We start from the raw sequence: 16502 nt of genomic DNA, 5'->3' as shown, positions 1-16502 counted from the left end.
TCCTTAATGGGCAGTGAGACATGTCCTGGACATACAAAAAGAATGTACTGCTTTCTTGATTCTAGTATTTCTTTAATTAGCTTAGTACCTGAACCTCTCCATTTATTCGTAAGTAATTCAGTCAATATATCAGGTAAGGGACCAGGATCTGAATGTTGGCTTTTATATAGTATAAGAAGTTGTTGAATCATATAAATCCCAGCTAAACACTGTTCATCTGGGGTGAGATTCAAAAATGTGTGTGCTACTGTATTATCACCATACATTCCGGGACTGTCAACCCAATGGACAGCGGACCTGGCTAATTCTTGTTCATCCATAGAATCGAGAAAATGATAACCCCTTCGTTCTCGCAGTAATTTGTCAGCGGCTTGGAATGAATGCTCGTTAGACCTTATATTTATTATTGGTGTTTGAAAATTCCTGTTATTTTCTAGACATATCGGACGTATCGGATCAGTAAGACATCTAGTACTATTACAAGATCTTCCTCTACCTACATAGGCTATAGTTTCTGACTGTCCTGTGGGCAGTCCTGATGCTTCTTCCTCGCTTTGTTCGAACTGGTCTACCGCTAATCTTTCTTCGTGTAGGCGTTCTATTTCTTTACGGATCTTTCGGCACATGGCTATTATACAGTTTTGCTTATCATGTCTCCCTTCTGATATAGTCTGGCTCCATCTGGTAAGAATTTGCATTGCTTCCGGGTCTACCCCCGGTCGGTCTTGATTTCTGATCACACAATTTATGAGGAAACGTAACAGTTCCCCCTGTATTTCCACTTTCTGGTATTCCATAGCTCTGTTAATACATTCAGAATCTCGCCCTGTTTGGACAAAATGGTATATATTATCTAGATGCGCAGTCATTCCTGGTAACTTCCCTAAATACACCGCGGCTCGTCTGATACGTAATGATGCTAGGGTCATTTCGTCCTCTTTTCCGGGCACAGGGTCATATCTACAATCTATAAGAAGTTCCTTAAGCGTACGGGCATTTATGAGTTTGGGGGTACGTGAATGTGCTGACTCTTGAAAAGTAAGTTTATTTGTTCTAGGTGGCGTAGAAAAGATATTGGTAGCACCTCCGGTAGCCCCGTCTGGGGTATCGGGTGTGAAAGGATTCGTTGAACGTGATACAGCAACTATAGGTGTGGATACAGCTATAGAAGTAGCTGTAGGAACAGATGTAGAAACAGATGTGCTTGCCGGAACTTGTGTCAGAACTTGTTGCTGTAGGGATACGGGTACTGGATCTTGGCGTTGAACCTCCCTGGCAGGCGGTCTATGTGGGGCGGGATTAGCATACTCGGGAGCTGCGTCATCTAAATATGAGGAAAGAAAAACATCTTCTGCGGTTCTAGGATGCCCCTTAGGATGTACCTTTATTGGAAATAATGGGGTTGGCAAGTCTTTTGGTATCCCTGGAGTAGCCTTAGGTAATCCTTCAGCCAGAAGGGGATACATACCATTCATAAGGGCATTTCTTTGTCTGTCTACTTGTTCTGATTTCACTCGTGCACCTTCTTCAATTAATAGATTTTCTCGGACTTCATTTGAATTCTCTTTACTCTTCTCTTCCTGTCTACGTGCTTTTTCTGTACGTCTATACGATTCTTTACGCCATAATTCAATGGCGTCTTTCTGTGATTGTCTAGCTTTCTTTTTCCATAATTCTTCCTCTACTTTCACGATGCACTCTGCATCCCAGGTCCCAGCCGCGGGCCTCCTCTGACTTTCTGGTAATTCCTTAGTGTAGTCTACCCATAAATCAAGAAATAATATAGCGTCTAAACCATGTTTATGATACATGAAGTGCCCTGGAGTGTCCCTAGGAGGAATAGGAACGGCTTCTTCGAGTACCCCTTTTCTTGTTGTGATCTGTCTTAATTTCGAAAAGAGCGGCATATTGAAAACTGATCTGATACTTGATTTTGAACAAACTTAATACATTAAACACAATAATGAACAGTCATTCACACCACAATATGCAGAACGTTATTAAAACATTTAACATTTAACATTTAACTGAGCAACGATGATGATGATGATCTAAGAAAAACTTAATCACTAAACATAATCCTTGGCATTAACTGAATTATTCTGAATTTATATACTTGATATACTAGATATACTGCTGAACAGTACAGATACACTGCTGAAACAGTGCAGACCGGATTTGTGTACCCAAACCCGTCTGGACCGGCACAACTTATGTGCACGCCAGAACGCCTCCCCAGTAATGGTACTCACCGGGTAGCTCGGAACGGAAGGCCTCGGAAACTGAACTGAACTTGAACCGGACTGGACTCGACTCGAACACTTCGGACACTGGACTCGACTTGGGACTTCGGAAAACTGGTGGGCCTCTGTATACCTCGGATCTTGCTCTCTCAGCTAGGCTCTGGTCGGGATACTTCGCACTTCTCACCGCCTCGTCTGGGTGTTGATCGCAGCCTCAGTCGCCCCCGCTTGACCGGAGGGAGATACAGGAAATCCTGCAGGTACGCGTTATTGTCCGTCCAGCTGTGGCAGGAGACCGGGCCTGCAACGCACCGCCGGCGCGTGAGATGAGAAAGTGTCCCTGTTCGGGCGCCATTCTTGTGGTAAATAATTTAATTACCGGAACTTAATTTGATACAGAAACATAATAAAATAGCTCAGTAAATAAGAGGCAGAATCCGTGGTATTTGAGGTTCGGAATGGGCTTTATTCCAGTGGTCGATTATAATCGGTTGCTCCAGGTTCCATCACCACGAAGGTTCAGGAAGTGAAGTACATACATTATTAACAATCAATTACTTTTATACAATAGGCATTACAGTGAGGCAAATACAAGAGGCGTAACAATTGATAGTGGTGATAATATATTCGTACGTAGCAAAAATAGGCGTAACTGGGAATGATTTAAAGAACGTCATCAGATGTGATGTCATAAGAGGGTGGTTACATGAAAGAATTTCGCAATGTCAGCAGAAATACTTGACAGAAATGCGCGCGCAGCAGCATGACGTGTAATTGACGTGCAACTAGGGGGTGAAGGGGACTTGACATTTAGCTCTACATGTGGCGACAGAAGTCTGGAGGGTCAAGTCAACCTAATCCCAAATCATATCTAACATCCTATGTTTAAAGAACTAAGTTATCCAAAAGAGAGGTCTCTTCGAGTAGAATCTTATTCTATACGGACTATACTGACTGTTAGTGCGTGTACAAGCGTCTAAGTGTCTATACTAGATGCGAGGGCGGAATCTTCCATAGTAACAGGGCTATGAATTACTTGCATGAAGACAGAGAAGCCGGGCCTTTGCTCGGTAGCTGGCAGAATGTTTACTTAAGCTACTAGACAGGAATGCATTGGGCAGGGAGCGGAGCAGATAATTTTCGAAGGTGAAATACAGTTTTTGGCAGGCAGCAGGCTGATGTCAGGCTTCGTGAGCCGCGCAGAGAATGAGACAAAGTTCATGGTCACAGATGCAGGCTCAGACTGGAGCTTTCAGAGGCAGAAGGCAAGAAGAGTTTGATGACAGAATCAGGGCCTACTTGCCTGGACTGTAAAATGGCATAAGTGAACCATATAAAGCCGGTGGCCTTTCATACTTAGGAATGGAATATCCGGCCTATTCATGGCGGATCTGACAGAGGACACGTTAACGGTGGACGCACATGTATTTGCGTCTTCATAACTGGAACTGGAGGGAACATACATGTACTTATAACATGCACATAGAACCGTTGGGGTCCAAGATAGGGGACATAACTGACCAGAAAAATCCATATTTCCACAGTGGGGTCGTTGCACAGCTGCTGCAGCATACCGAATTTCCCGTGTTGATATAGATCCCCCCATGTTTGTATTCCCCGCTGTTGCTTGAATTTTTGGAAAACGCCCTCCTGCAAGAGGGTCAGTTGGGGATGATACACAAGCGGCAAGCGGGGGGAGTAGATCATAGAAGCCTGCATTTGTCTTGCAATCCATTGCCATGCACGCACCGTGCAGTCCACCGTTGTGGGAGCCTTGTCTCGCTGCGGTGCCTGCTGCAAAACTGCGCCCTCTATCGGAATGGGGTCTGCCAGCCAATGCTCCGTGGCCAAATGAGCAGTATATTTCGGGCCTCTAAACCAATAGTGCGCATAGTGCGCCTGCGCGCACATGTAGTATAGTTCAAAGTTGGGCAGCTCAAGCCCTCCCATTGCGTACGGCCTGGCCAGCGTCTCCCATTTTATTCTCGGCTGCTTGCCCCCCCAAACAAGTCGCAGAAGCTCTGTCCACAAGGCAGCGAAGAAGTATCGCCCTGGATGGTAGGGGATGTTTAAAAAAAAATACAAAAACTTAGGTAGTACTACCATCTTGACTAGGGAAATCCTGTCAGCAATGGACAGTGGCATTGCTATCCATCTCATTAGTGTATCGCGTAGCTTGTCGATGGCGCGCCCATAATTGTCGCGAATCAATTCCTCCCTATCAAGGGTAACGGTCACGCCCAAGTATCGGACCAAGTGTCGCACCATTCCAACGGGTAGTCAACCCCAAAGGGGGCAGCAGCCGGTGTGAGGGGGGAGTATCTGAGATTTCGACCAATTGATCTGTATTCCCGAGAGCCCCCCAAACCTCACAAACTCCCGTAAGAGCGGGTTGAGGTTGTGGTTCGGGTCCTTGACATACAAGGTGACATCGTCCGTGTACAGCGAGATCAGGATGGGGCGCTGCAGACACCTCAAGGTCTTCTCCTGATGGTACTGGCGCACCCTAGCCGCAAGCGGCTCCATCGCCAGCGCGAATAGCAGTGGCGATAGCAGGCACCCCTGTCTGGTGCCTCGAGACAGTGGTATAGCCCTAGACATTTGACCATTAATTTGCACGCAGGCCACCGGAGCAGTGTAGATCAGTTGGATCCAGGCAGAAAAACCCACCGGGAATCCCAAACAGCAGAGCACCGCGTGCAAATAGTCCCACTCCACCGAGTCGAACGCCTTTGTGGCATCCAAAAATATAGCCGCTAATGGTATCTGCGGATCCACCTGCTGGATAATTGAAAAGAGGGTGCGGAGGTTGTGCGACGTGGACCTTCCGGGGATGAAACCCGCCTGGTACGGCAAGATTAACTTGTCCATGAGAAGATTCAGTCGATTGGCCAACAGCTTAGTGAGGATTTTACTATCCACATTGATGAGGGACAAGGGTCGGTAGGAGTCACACCTGTCAGCCGGCTTTCCCGGGTTCTGAATGGAAATGATGAGGGCTTCTCTCATTGTGGGAGGCAGAGACTGCACCTCCAGTGCCTCTGCGTATACCTCCTGCAAATGGGGCGAGATGATCTATGTATAGTTTATAAAAGTCGCTCGGGAGTCCGTCCGGCCCCGGCGCCTTTCCAGACTGCAGCTGAAAGACGCCTCCCGGAGTTCGTCATTTGAGAAAGGCTCACATAGGAACTCCCTCTGCCTGTTTCCCAGGTACCCAAGTGTAATGTCCCCAAAAAAACATGGAAGGTCCTCTGCATTGATCCCCTTGGACCTGTACAGCTCAGCGTAAAATTCAGTAAAGGTCTGTAGTATCCGGGCACTATCTTTTTGGCATTGACCTCCCGCGTCCTAAACTTCAAGGATATAATTAGCGTACCGGGGCATTCTGATGGCCTGAGCCAGTGCTTTCCCAGGCCTGCTCCCCTCTCCGTAGCGTCGCGCCTGGGCGTATTTCCCTCTGAATTTCGCCTCCCTGTCCGCCGTTTCTGTGTACTCGGTCAGCACTTCTCTCAATTTGGCCCTCCTTTCCCCGGTCTCTGTCTGCCAGACGCTCCCCTCTAACTCCTTAAGCTCCTCCTCAAGCCGTTGAAGGCGCCGACGGATGTCCCTCAGCACCCCGAAACTCTTGGCGATGCAAACCCCTCGCATGGTCACCTTGAACGCCTCCCACATCGTCCCCACCCGCTCAACCGAACCTCTATTTCGCTCAAAAAATTCTGTTATGGCCTCCCCAAGCTCAGTCTTAAATACTTCATCCAGCAGCGCCTCAGGGGCTAGCCTCCATCCCCTGGAGTCAGCGCGCAAGCTGGGGACAGCCATGGAGAGGCACACCGGGGCATGGTCAGACAGCGTGCGAGCCAGGTGCTCCACGTCTCGCACCCACGGGCAGATCCCCCGGGACCCAAGCCAGTAATCTAGTCTCGACCAGGACTCATGTATCGAAGAGTGGAAGGTGCCCTCCCGCCTCTCTGAATGCCAGTGTCTCCAGATGTCCACCAACCCGCCATCCTCTACCAAACCCCTCAGTGTCCCCTGGCTGCATGTTTAGTGATGGGGCAGGTGAGAAGACCTGTCTTTAGCAGGATCGCAGACCGTATTGAAGTCCCCGGCCCAGAGCACGTGAGTGGCCCCTATGTCCAGGATCTGTCCCCAAAGTGCAGTCAGTGTGTCAGGGTTATCAATGTTGGGGCCATAGTAGCTAACGATGACAATCGAGTGCGTTCCAAGAGTGCCCCACATCATACAGAATCTGCCCTCTCCATCGCTCCGTGTTCCTCCACAGCGGAAGGGGGTACCCCTTTTGATCGGGATGGCCGTGCCCCGAGCATATGTGGAGTATGCTGAAAACACCCTGCTGGAAGCCCACCTGCTGCCGAAGGTCGGGTCACATCTAGGGTCAGTGTGTGTCTCCTGCAGCGCCACTATGCTGATATCGTGTCTGTCGAGGTAAGAGAGAATCTGTCTTTTCTTCCTAGGGTCCCGCAACCCCCGCACATTCCAGGATAGAAGCTTTACCGTATGTGGTTGTGCCCCCTCCATGTGTGCGATACAGTGATAGACGTGTTCGTGCGTGCGTGTCTGGTATCCCCCGCATTTCCCTCTCGTGGCGTGTCGCGTAGTGCGTTGTCCCCTATCACCCAAGATTGTTGCAATGCCCTCAAAGCGCATCGCGATCTGTTCAAATAGGGACCTGCTCTCTCTAGGTCATAATGCTCTCCCACAACTGTACCCCCCACCCCTCCCACCCACATCAGCGCCCCAAAGGCGCCGGCATCGCGTCGCCCTCCCGCCGTGTCCCCCAACAATAGTACAGGCCCATGTCTAAACAGTAGCATCAGGCTATAAAAAACAAAAGGCAAAAAAGAACAAACAAACAGGTTGGTTAAGGCTGTCTGTCTTTAAACAATGGGGACCACCCGCTGTGGGGCGCTGGCGTGCCTCTGAAACCCTCGCTTCCCGCCAGGCAGCGGGACTCCCTGTACCCTCCTCAGCGGATCTGAGGTGGAGGAGGGTCAGGGTGGAGGGCGCCCAACCCCATGTCGATAGTTCCCTTCATACCCGTTCTATTCAAGCACTTCTATAAGGCCCATGTAAGGCGGATCATAACAGATTCCCCAGCACAGGATATTCCCACGTCATTAAGTTATCAAAGCAGTACTTCCCACCCCCAGGTACTCATCTGTCCGCAACTGCGTAGAGTCTCGGCAGCAACATCCCCAGTTCCTCCTGCACGACCTCCTGCACTTGGCCGCGGCGGCCAAGTCGATCGGGACTCGCCCCCTCCGCCGGGCATAACCTAGTCGTCTCCGCAGTCCGCGTTGCAATGATGTGTTACCGTGTCACAGAAAGTCTTGGCTCAGACTATCCATTCCACACCGTTCCACGCTCATGCTGTGTCTCTCGGCTATTGGGAGCCAGATCTCCTGCCATCGCCGTCGTGTGTCGGGGGGGTCCGTCGCAACGATTTGAGGACCTCCTCCGCCTGTTGCGGGTTGACGCAGATGATTGTGCGGTCCACAGCTTGGCTGGATAGATGAGGGCATATTCGACGTTAGCCGTGCGTAATTTCTGCTTCACCTGGACGTATTTCTTCCTTGCTTCCTGGACGGCCAAAGTAAAGTCTGGGTATATGGAGAACGAGTTCCCCTCATACTGCAAGTTCGGTATGTCCCGCGCTCTCCGCAAGGCGGTGTCGCGATCTCGGTAATTGAGCAGTCTTGCCACTATGGGTCTCAGGGGCGCTCCAGCCGGAGGTCGCGGGCCCAGTGATCTGTGCGCTCGCTCGACTGTCAAGTATGCTGAGAAGGAATCCGCCCCAAGCAAGGAGGTTAGCAGGCGCTCCACATAGTCCTCCATTCGCCCCGTGGCTGTGGTCTCCGGAATCCCTATCAGGCGGATGTTATTCCTCCGGCTGCGTGCCTCCAAATCCTCGTTTTTGGCCGCTATCACCTTGAGAAGCTTGTCCATTTGCGACATTTGCTTGGCCATGGCCGAGGTGGTGTCTTATGTGTCGGAGATCCTCTTCTCGGCCTCCTTAAGCTGCTCCTCGTGTTTATCAACTTTCAGCACCAGGAAGTCAAGGCGAGTATTCATGGTGTCCATTTTCCCTGAGAGGGCGTTTAAGCTCTGCTGCATTGCCATGAGCATGACCCTCAGTTCCTCATTAGGGGAAGCATCCAAAGGGGTCTGCGGCGCCACAACAGGTGTACTCGAATCCTCGGTGGCGGAGCGCGTAGCCGACTTTTTACTCTCAAACGGCAGCTTGGATTGGCGCGCCTCTGCCTTCCCCATGGTGCTCCCCCCACGGCCGTCCACACCACAAGGCTCCTCAGCTGGCCACACCGCGGTGCCGTGCCTCTTCAGGCCCACAACGTTCAGGCCGCAGCGCACTCAGCCCACTCCTCCGTGCAAATCGCCAGCACCGCTTCCTCAGTCTGCTGTGCGTTTTTGTGGTTTGGGTGATAAAGCCCCACTTGGGTCAGCTGCGGTCCCCACTCCGGGGGGGTGGTTGGGGGCCTCTCTCCGCCTTCAATCCTCCGTGGTTCTGGTCGGGCGGACTCAGCCCAGTAGGAGGCCCTCTCGCAGCCGCCCTGTAGGAATCTCCCCAGCCACCAAGATCGAGCCCGGCCGCCACACGGCGATCTTCGGCCCACGCCGCAAGGTAGCAGGGCCGTCCTCCGCACCGCAGCTCTCCAAGCCGCGCCACTCTCACCGCCGCGTCAGGGCAAACAGAGAGCGGAGCGGCTCCATGTCCCGCAGTGTCCGGGTGCCGGTCCGGGCCTCTACAGCATCAGCCGCCTGCTCCACTTCTCCGTGCTCCGCACCGGAGGGCCGCAGCCGCCCTCACGTCAGGGAGGGGCCCCAGCAACCCAGCGCAGGCCACGATCGGCACTTGCCGGCCCTCACCCACGGGCGGCGCCGTCCAGGGGGTCGCGCCGCTCTCACCGCGAACTCGGGCCCTGCGCCGCGTGGCTGCACCGGTCCCAGCGTAGGTGTGCCGCTGCTCACATCCAGCAGTAGCGGGCGCGTCTCCCCCGGCCTCACAGCAAGCCGGATATCTTCGGGCCGTTGGTCGGAATGGCTCCAAACTTTCAGCGAGTCCGCCGCTCCTTGTTGGGCACATATCCCCGTTTTTCTGGTTACGAGCGAGGGGTACTTCAGCACATAACTGTTGGATCAGCGGGTCGGGCGGCCAGAGCCTCACATAAGTGCGGCCATCTTGGTCCGGCGCCACCTAGCGCCCCCCCTCTTTTACAAAAACCTACATAAGTCACACACCTGCTGTCCTACCAATCCCAGCGCGGCTCTTCATGACGTAAGTGCAGCATCCGCAACTGACCCCCTCATTTACAAGGTAATGTGTAACTTAAATTTGTCAGTATTTTGTACATACTTTTGCATAAATCAACAACATAAAACATTGGCTACTGTGTCAGATTCTCTAAATTCCAAAGAATAGTCAGTTTTCTTTTAATGCGAGTAAAACCTTTCCGCCTACTCTTCACATACTAGGAGTAAAACCTTTCTGCTTACTTTTCACTCAAGCATCAGAGAACCTGCTACTCCTTCGGTATTACCCTTTCTAAGTGATATAAGACCAAAGTTTCACCAATGACCTCTTTAGCTACCAATTACTCTCACTTACATACAGAAAATAATCCCTAAAACAGTGCTTTTAGTTTTACCTAACTTTCCGCACTTTTCTTGAATCCTGACAAGTAACCTCACTGCAGTATGGCTTCCATTCACCATCTGCTATTCTTTATTCCCGGGTACTTCAGACAACATGAATAACGATGACGACGACAACAAGTGTTAATGCATATATCAATAATTTCAATTACAATATTCCCTACCTAACTAGAACCTAACCATCCTCCGCTACCAAGCAAAACTGATGGAGCGTGGGTCACCATCTCTGGTCACACATATACCTAATACTCACCTGGGCCCAAACCACATTCATACAGTAAGCTAGTGAGACCCCGCTGTCATCAGTTACGTGTAAAATATACCTGTAATTTTTATTATTCACCTTTACCAAGTCTTACCAATTCGATAACTATAGTTTCCTTCCTCAATGAATCAGGTTGCTGAGTTAGTTTTAGGTAGAATGACAATTACCTCTTTACTCTGAATAACCACAGACTCAGGAAGTTATGAAAACCTTTATCTAAATTAATTTGAGAGTAAAAATTCAATTACAGTAACCACCTTCATTTCAAGAGGCAAAATACTCTAAACAATTTATTGCAAAAAACAAATGATCAATAATGACGGTACCTGAAAAGGGAAGAGGGAAAAAGAGAGAATAGGCATAAAAGAAAGATTTGCAGGTTATATTCACCTATGGTCTAAGATGAACCCAACTCCGTAAAGGGGACCAGATAGAATCTACACAACAGGTTACAGGTAGAAGAACGGGCAAATTCAGATCTGGAAGGATATCTTCTTCTAAAGTACAACGCCAGCATTGCACCCCTCTCTGGCACTACTCTCCTCGGGTGTCCCTTTTCCGCAATCCCTCTAGATGAATAAATTTATCGATCAGTATCTCAAACTCTTGGACAGAGTTTCTGGCATCAGCAGGGTCTGAGACAGCGTCTCGGACAAGATCTGAAGCAGCATACACGTTGGGTCAGTGACGAGTCGGAATGACAGATGTGACAAGTCGGATGAGGTCTCTAGCTATCTCACCTCAATTATACTGTTCTTGATTCGTGTACCACCCCCCGAAGTATCAATTCTTATGTTTTCCCTTATTCTGATTGGTTGGGATGAGGAGGTGAGTTCATCACACCACTTAGAATTTAAAAAATTTCTCCATGAACCATTGTTTATGTGCCCGCCCCTTAGTTTTCTTTTCCCATAGCTTTATTCCCACACGCATTTCACTTTACTCAGTAAGTTAAACAATTTTATTCAACATTGTTGCTCTTGCTGGGGTCATCAGTTGAATTTCCCATGCTTCATCAGGCAAGGTGTCCTTGGCTGAGTGACACGGGAGACATCATTGTTTCCGGCCAGTCTCTATGCGCATGCGCGCAGTTTATACGAGGTAGGGATTCCAGTCACCCTCCAGGCCCAAATAAGAACTATTAATAAAGTCAGAAAAAGACACATTAGAACACAGAAACAAATTATTTCACTGTATACCACTTATCTCTACTCTATCCCCATTTACTTATTTAAATCCTTTGCATTAGTGTTTAATAGAGCATACAAGGTTTAGTTTGGCAGTAGAAGGTGCATTTGCATGTGAGTTTGAAGCGGCCATTTTTAGTGTCATTGCGCAGCTGCAAAAGTTTCCCACCAAAAGCGAGTCATACTACGTAGATGCAGTAGACGCATGCGCAATAGAATTCCCGCATTTTGTAGGCCATTTTAGGACATTCAAGTTACGGGTTAGTAATGCACATATAAAAGATTCCCCTGGATAAAAGTGTTTGTGATGTGTTGCAGTTTTAGTATTTCACAAATCAGATTGATTACACTGTTATATGTTATTTGAGAGAATCCAAGCAAGTTTATTTTATGAATCCTTGCTCCATCAGCGTCTGGGGCCCAGACCCTCACTATCACAGGAAGAGGGTGTGCACTGGCAGAAAGACACCCAGGTCTGGTTTGGACCGGGCGCAGAACCCCCTGAACACAAAGACTTCAAAGGCATTTAGGGGTATAAATGGGAGAGCTGAAACCCCAAAACTCAAGACTGAACTCAAGCCTTAAAAAGGATTGAAACTACTTTGTGATCAAGAGAAACCTCTGCCAAGGAAGAACAGCTGAAGAGACTGAAGTGGACTGCCCTTGCTGTGTGTTCTGGGGCTGGCCTGCAATTTGATGATTTGATTAAGGAGAGGACAAGGGACTTTGCTGTGTGCTGTATCCCCCCGCTTGAAAGGACTTTGCTGTGTGCTGTGTCCTGAAGTAACTTGTCTCCAAGGGCCCGAGAGGAGCAGGCTCCCTGTTGTGGAACCTTAGGAACATAAAAGTTTCCAAGTTTTGCAGTCTGAGACCGTTGCGAGAATTGCCCTGTGACCTTGTGCCCCGGAGCAGTCTTATGCTCTGCTTTGATCGACAGCATGACCAGAAGTGCTGTGATCGTTATCGCCATCGGCCCACACAGCTGTCCCAAGGGGGAGCCGCGAGAAATCACTGACCCGAGCCTGCCTTTGCCAAGGAGAGACCTGTGAACCTTCACCATCGTGGGTCCGAGGTCCTTTGCCCAAGATCTACGAAGTCGCGCTGGGAGCCGATCAGCTGCGAGGCAGTCGCCTGTTAGCCCGACTCTCATGGAGAGGAGCCTCCACCACCAACCCGAAGCCATAGAGCGTGACGCCCAAGCCGCAATGAGAAACTGCACCCCCCCCCCCCAGGTAACGCTCAGCGAGCATGCGTGTCGCCGCCGCGGGAGGAGTGCGTGCTACGAGAGACCGCTCTCGGCCTTTCCCATCTTTGCAGCTCGAGCCTCCACTCAAATCAGTATCGCGGCCCGTACTCGCCGAGGAGTGGCAGTACCGGGGTCGGATTGTGAAGCTGCACTTTGTTTCCTTCGTAACAGGATTGGGGGCATCTGTTGGCAACTGCTGACCGCGAGTCAGCCAGGAGTGGCATAGAGACCTTCATGAGTACCGCGATTGGTGCCGAATAGTTTTTTCGATCCGCATTAGTACTTGCACTACGAACTGCCTTATTAATTGTTTTACGATCCACATTAGTACGTGCATTAAGGACCGTCTTATTTCTACATTACAAACTGCATAGCATTGCATTAGGACTGCATTAGATCATCGTGAATTGCTCATTAATACCGCAAGAACCTACAAGTGATTGTTGGCCTAATAACCGGCCCAGTGAAATATTACGAATACGCATATGCTGGATATTTTTATCGTTTGGTCTCATCGTTATTTCGTCTTGATAAAGATACCGCTATTTTCCTAAATCAGTGTGGTGTCCATTTGTGGTGTTATCACTTTGTTACTGGGAGTGTGGTTGAAAATACTTTACACATTGCCTTGGAGATAAGCCTGGCTGCTCGTGCCAAGCTACCGGGGGGGTGAGCAGGGGTTATCTAAGAGTGTGTCCCTCCTTTCCCTGACTAGAAACAAGGGTCCCTATTTGGACTAAGGTACCTACCTCAGCCAACTAGAGACCCCCAGTTCTAACACCCCCCCTTTATCAGTGGCTTGAAAAGTGATGTTTATGTTGTTCGCTAGTGATCTTATTGTTTTATTCATATATATTGTCAAATTCTGTCCTCCGCATTCATGGAAATGTAATTTCCGGATGTCAGTTTTTACAATGATTTCAAATATGTCCAACGTTTTAAGGAGGAGACTGGAGCTTGAAATGTACTCCAAGCTTTAAATTCCTCTGCTTCCTGATTTTTTGGTTCTGTTCTGACTAATAATACGCTGGAGAAAAAAAGTGTCTTAAACGTAAGGTCCTCTTGAATTTGAACATGGATATTTCACATTCTAATTCGTTGGGATCATATGTTGGTACAAAGGACATTCCTTTATTCAAAATGCTTCTTTGTTGTGCTGTAAGAAGTGTGGACGATATATTGGCTATCAAACTTTGTTCTGACTCCTCAAATTTTTGCATGCCTTTTCTCTTTCCTCTCCTTGGTTTACGATTGGAATGTGTCCCTTGGCACCTGTTTGTTGAGGCTGTCCTTGGTCCAGTATTTGGGATAAAAAAGACACTGAAGTTGTAGGGTGAGCTGTTTCTATTGATTCTGTTGTTGAACTCTGTCGCTCCGAACTTGTTGTTATTAATTTAACGGGAGCCCTGGTGGCGTCGATGTCTCTCTCGGACACAACACTTTTTTCTGAGGTTGTAGTTAAATTGTCTTTGGGCAAACTTCTTTGACCACGTGTATACCTCATTGAGCTTATAGTCTATCGTGTCTCTTTTGAACTTCAGCAGTTTCCCTTCCTGTAGCTCTCTGCTGTATGTTTCCAGCTTTTTATTGAGTCCCTCTAGAGTTATTTTCCACATGACTGTTGCTACCCTTGTTTCCAAGTCCCTTTTAATAGTGTGAATTTCCTCTTTTAATTCACAAATGGTTTTGGATAATTCTTCAATCAATAACAGAATCAAATCAAGATAACATTTATTGAGACTTGCGTACCATTTATCCCAAAATGTCCTGTTTAGATGGAACCTGAAAAGCTTTGGTTTTATTAGGAGTCTTAATTCTCCCGGGATTATCTTTGCTTTGTGGTACTGTCCTAATGTAGATGCATGTAATTTTTGGTTAAGTGCGCGTCTGGTTAAGTACTCAAATTGTTTGAGTTGTTGGGATATGGATCCTCCTTGTACATCCGAAAGTTAGTAGGCCACTAGGCCTACTATCCTGAAGGACAATAGTTTGCAGGTGACCCACCTGCCCAATACAATCAACTGGAAGGCAGCTGAGCCCAAATGATGACTGGACTCTCAGATTCATCTGTCAGGAATAGCAATTGTGGAGCCCTAAAATGTAACTCTATGTGCAGCAAACACGTCCTGCCAACATAACACTTGAGGGATGGCTTGTGCTACAGGCAGGCATACTGGCTGCTCTTGCCTGCACTATGATCTACCTGTGTTAAGCTTTAGAGTGTGAGTACAGGGTGTAAGGCAGGTTGGAGACGGAATCAACAAGGACAGACATTGGTTCTAAGACTGAAGTGTGTGGGGACCAGAATCGACTTTACACAAAGTAATTAATGTGATTAGTAACCCTGTGATAAGATTTTCTTTAATGATATATCTATATACAGTGCAAACACTCCTGGGCTGCATAGTCTTGGAAAGTAAACAGAGCTGGCCCTTGCCGTAAGGTACTAGGTTGTGTATAAATCTTGATTGATAGCATTCTTTTTTTTTTTTTTTTTTTTTTTAAAACCTTTATTGACAGTTCAATAGAGAACAAGTATGGGCCTACAACCCCCCGGGGCCGGCCGCTAAGCGATCAGAGCAAAAACAGGCAAGTGTAAACACAGGCAGCACATCGGGGAGCAGAATCGTGATGCTAATACTGTGAACAACGTAGGTAGGGCACCAGGAGAAAAAGGTTTTCGTTTTATGATGAAACGAGGCAGAAGGATCAGGTGCCAGACAATTTTCAAACAGCAATTACAGGAATGCAGAGTAATAGACGTAAACGATTTACAGCAATCTATTAGGTCAATGGCGCAAACACAAGAACATCAGGATGAGGAAGAATATCATAAGCAGTTGCGCCTGCAGTCCCCCGCCAGAACTCCCGGAGAGCACCCCGGAAATTGTGGTACACATGGAGCGGCAACGAGTCATAGCAAAGGAGGTGTATCACGCTGATCCCAGAAAAAAAAAAAAAAAAAGAATCAGAGAAGAAAAAGGAGGCCATGGAAAAAGAGATAAAAGACGAAAGAATCCCCTCCCCCAACCCCCCACCCTGCACCTCTGCAGATGAGTACGGCCCCCCCCCCCAGCAGTGTGCCTGTCGCCCTGGAACCAGACCCGAAATATAGAAGAATAGGGAAAAAGAAGTAGGAAAAGACCCCCACCAGACGGGGGGTAGAGAAAGTATTAATAAACTGGAGGAGGGCCTTCAAAACATACCCCCGGCTTCTCCCTCCCGCACGGTAAGTTTCCCCCAAAGTGAACAATAAACAGCACAAAAGCGATCTTCTCAAAGAAAGATGGGGAGCATTATGCACCTATTATGCTGTTAGCTATGCCAGGAGAGCACGCAACCCCTGAGCCCGCCCGTCCACTAGATGACCACCCCTGAAGGATCAGCCCTATCCCTGACCACTCTTTGGAATTCTGCCCATGCCTACCCCTCGACCCAGCACCGTATCCGACGTTCCAAGGTAGAGGATTGTCCAAAAACGTCCGAGACGCGACGCACACAGGTGGGGTGGAAGTCTCTGAGCATCAACACAGTCCGCAGCGTGGAGAAACAGGCTTCCCAGTGCTGCCCCAGGATATGCACTGCACTCAAGGTCCAGGAAGGCAAAAGCAGCCAAAGCAGACAATAGGTGCTGGAGTTGTCCCTGGGTCACAGGAGGGCACGTACGGGACGAGGCTACCACATCCCACTCAGGTCCAATGCCTCCGGGACAGATCAGGCCCTCAGCTGGACGTACACACTGTAGCATACTGGCCTGAGTGTCCAGCTGTGCACTAACCTCAGGGGTGGCCGCCAAAGTATCCTCCTGTGCGCAGTGTGGGTAGTCCCTGTGTACGTGCGGACAGGCGGGCCGCCATTGCCCCAACGCC

This window comes from Triturus cristatus, chromosome 11 (assembly GCF_964204655.1).
Source record: "Triturus cristatus chromosome 11, aTriCri1.1, whole genome shotgun sequence".
In the NCBI taxonomy this organism is placed as follows: domain Eukaryota; kingdom Metazoa; phylum Chordata; class Amphibia; order Caudata; family Salamandridae; genus Triturus; species Triturus cristatus.
This window is presented reverse-complemented; position numbering follows the sequence as displayed.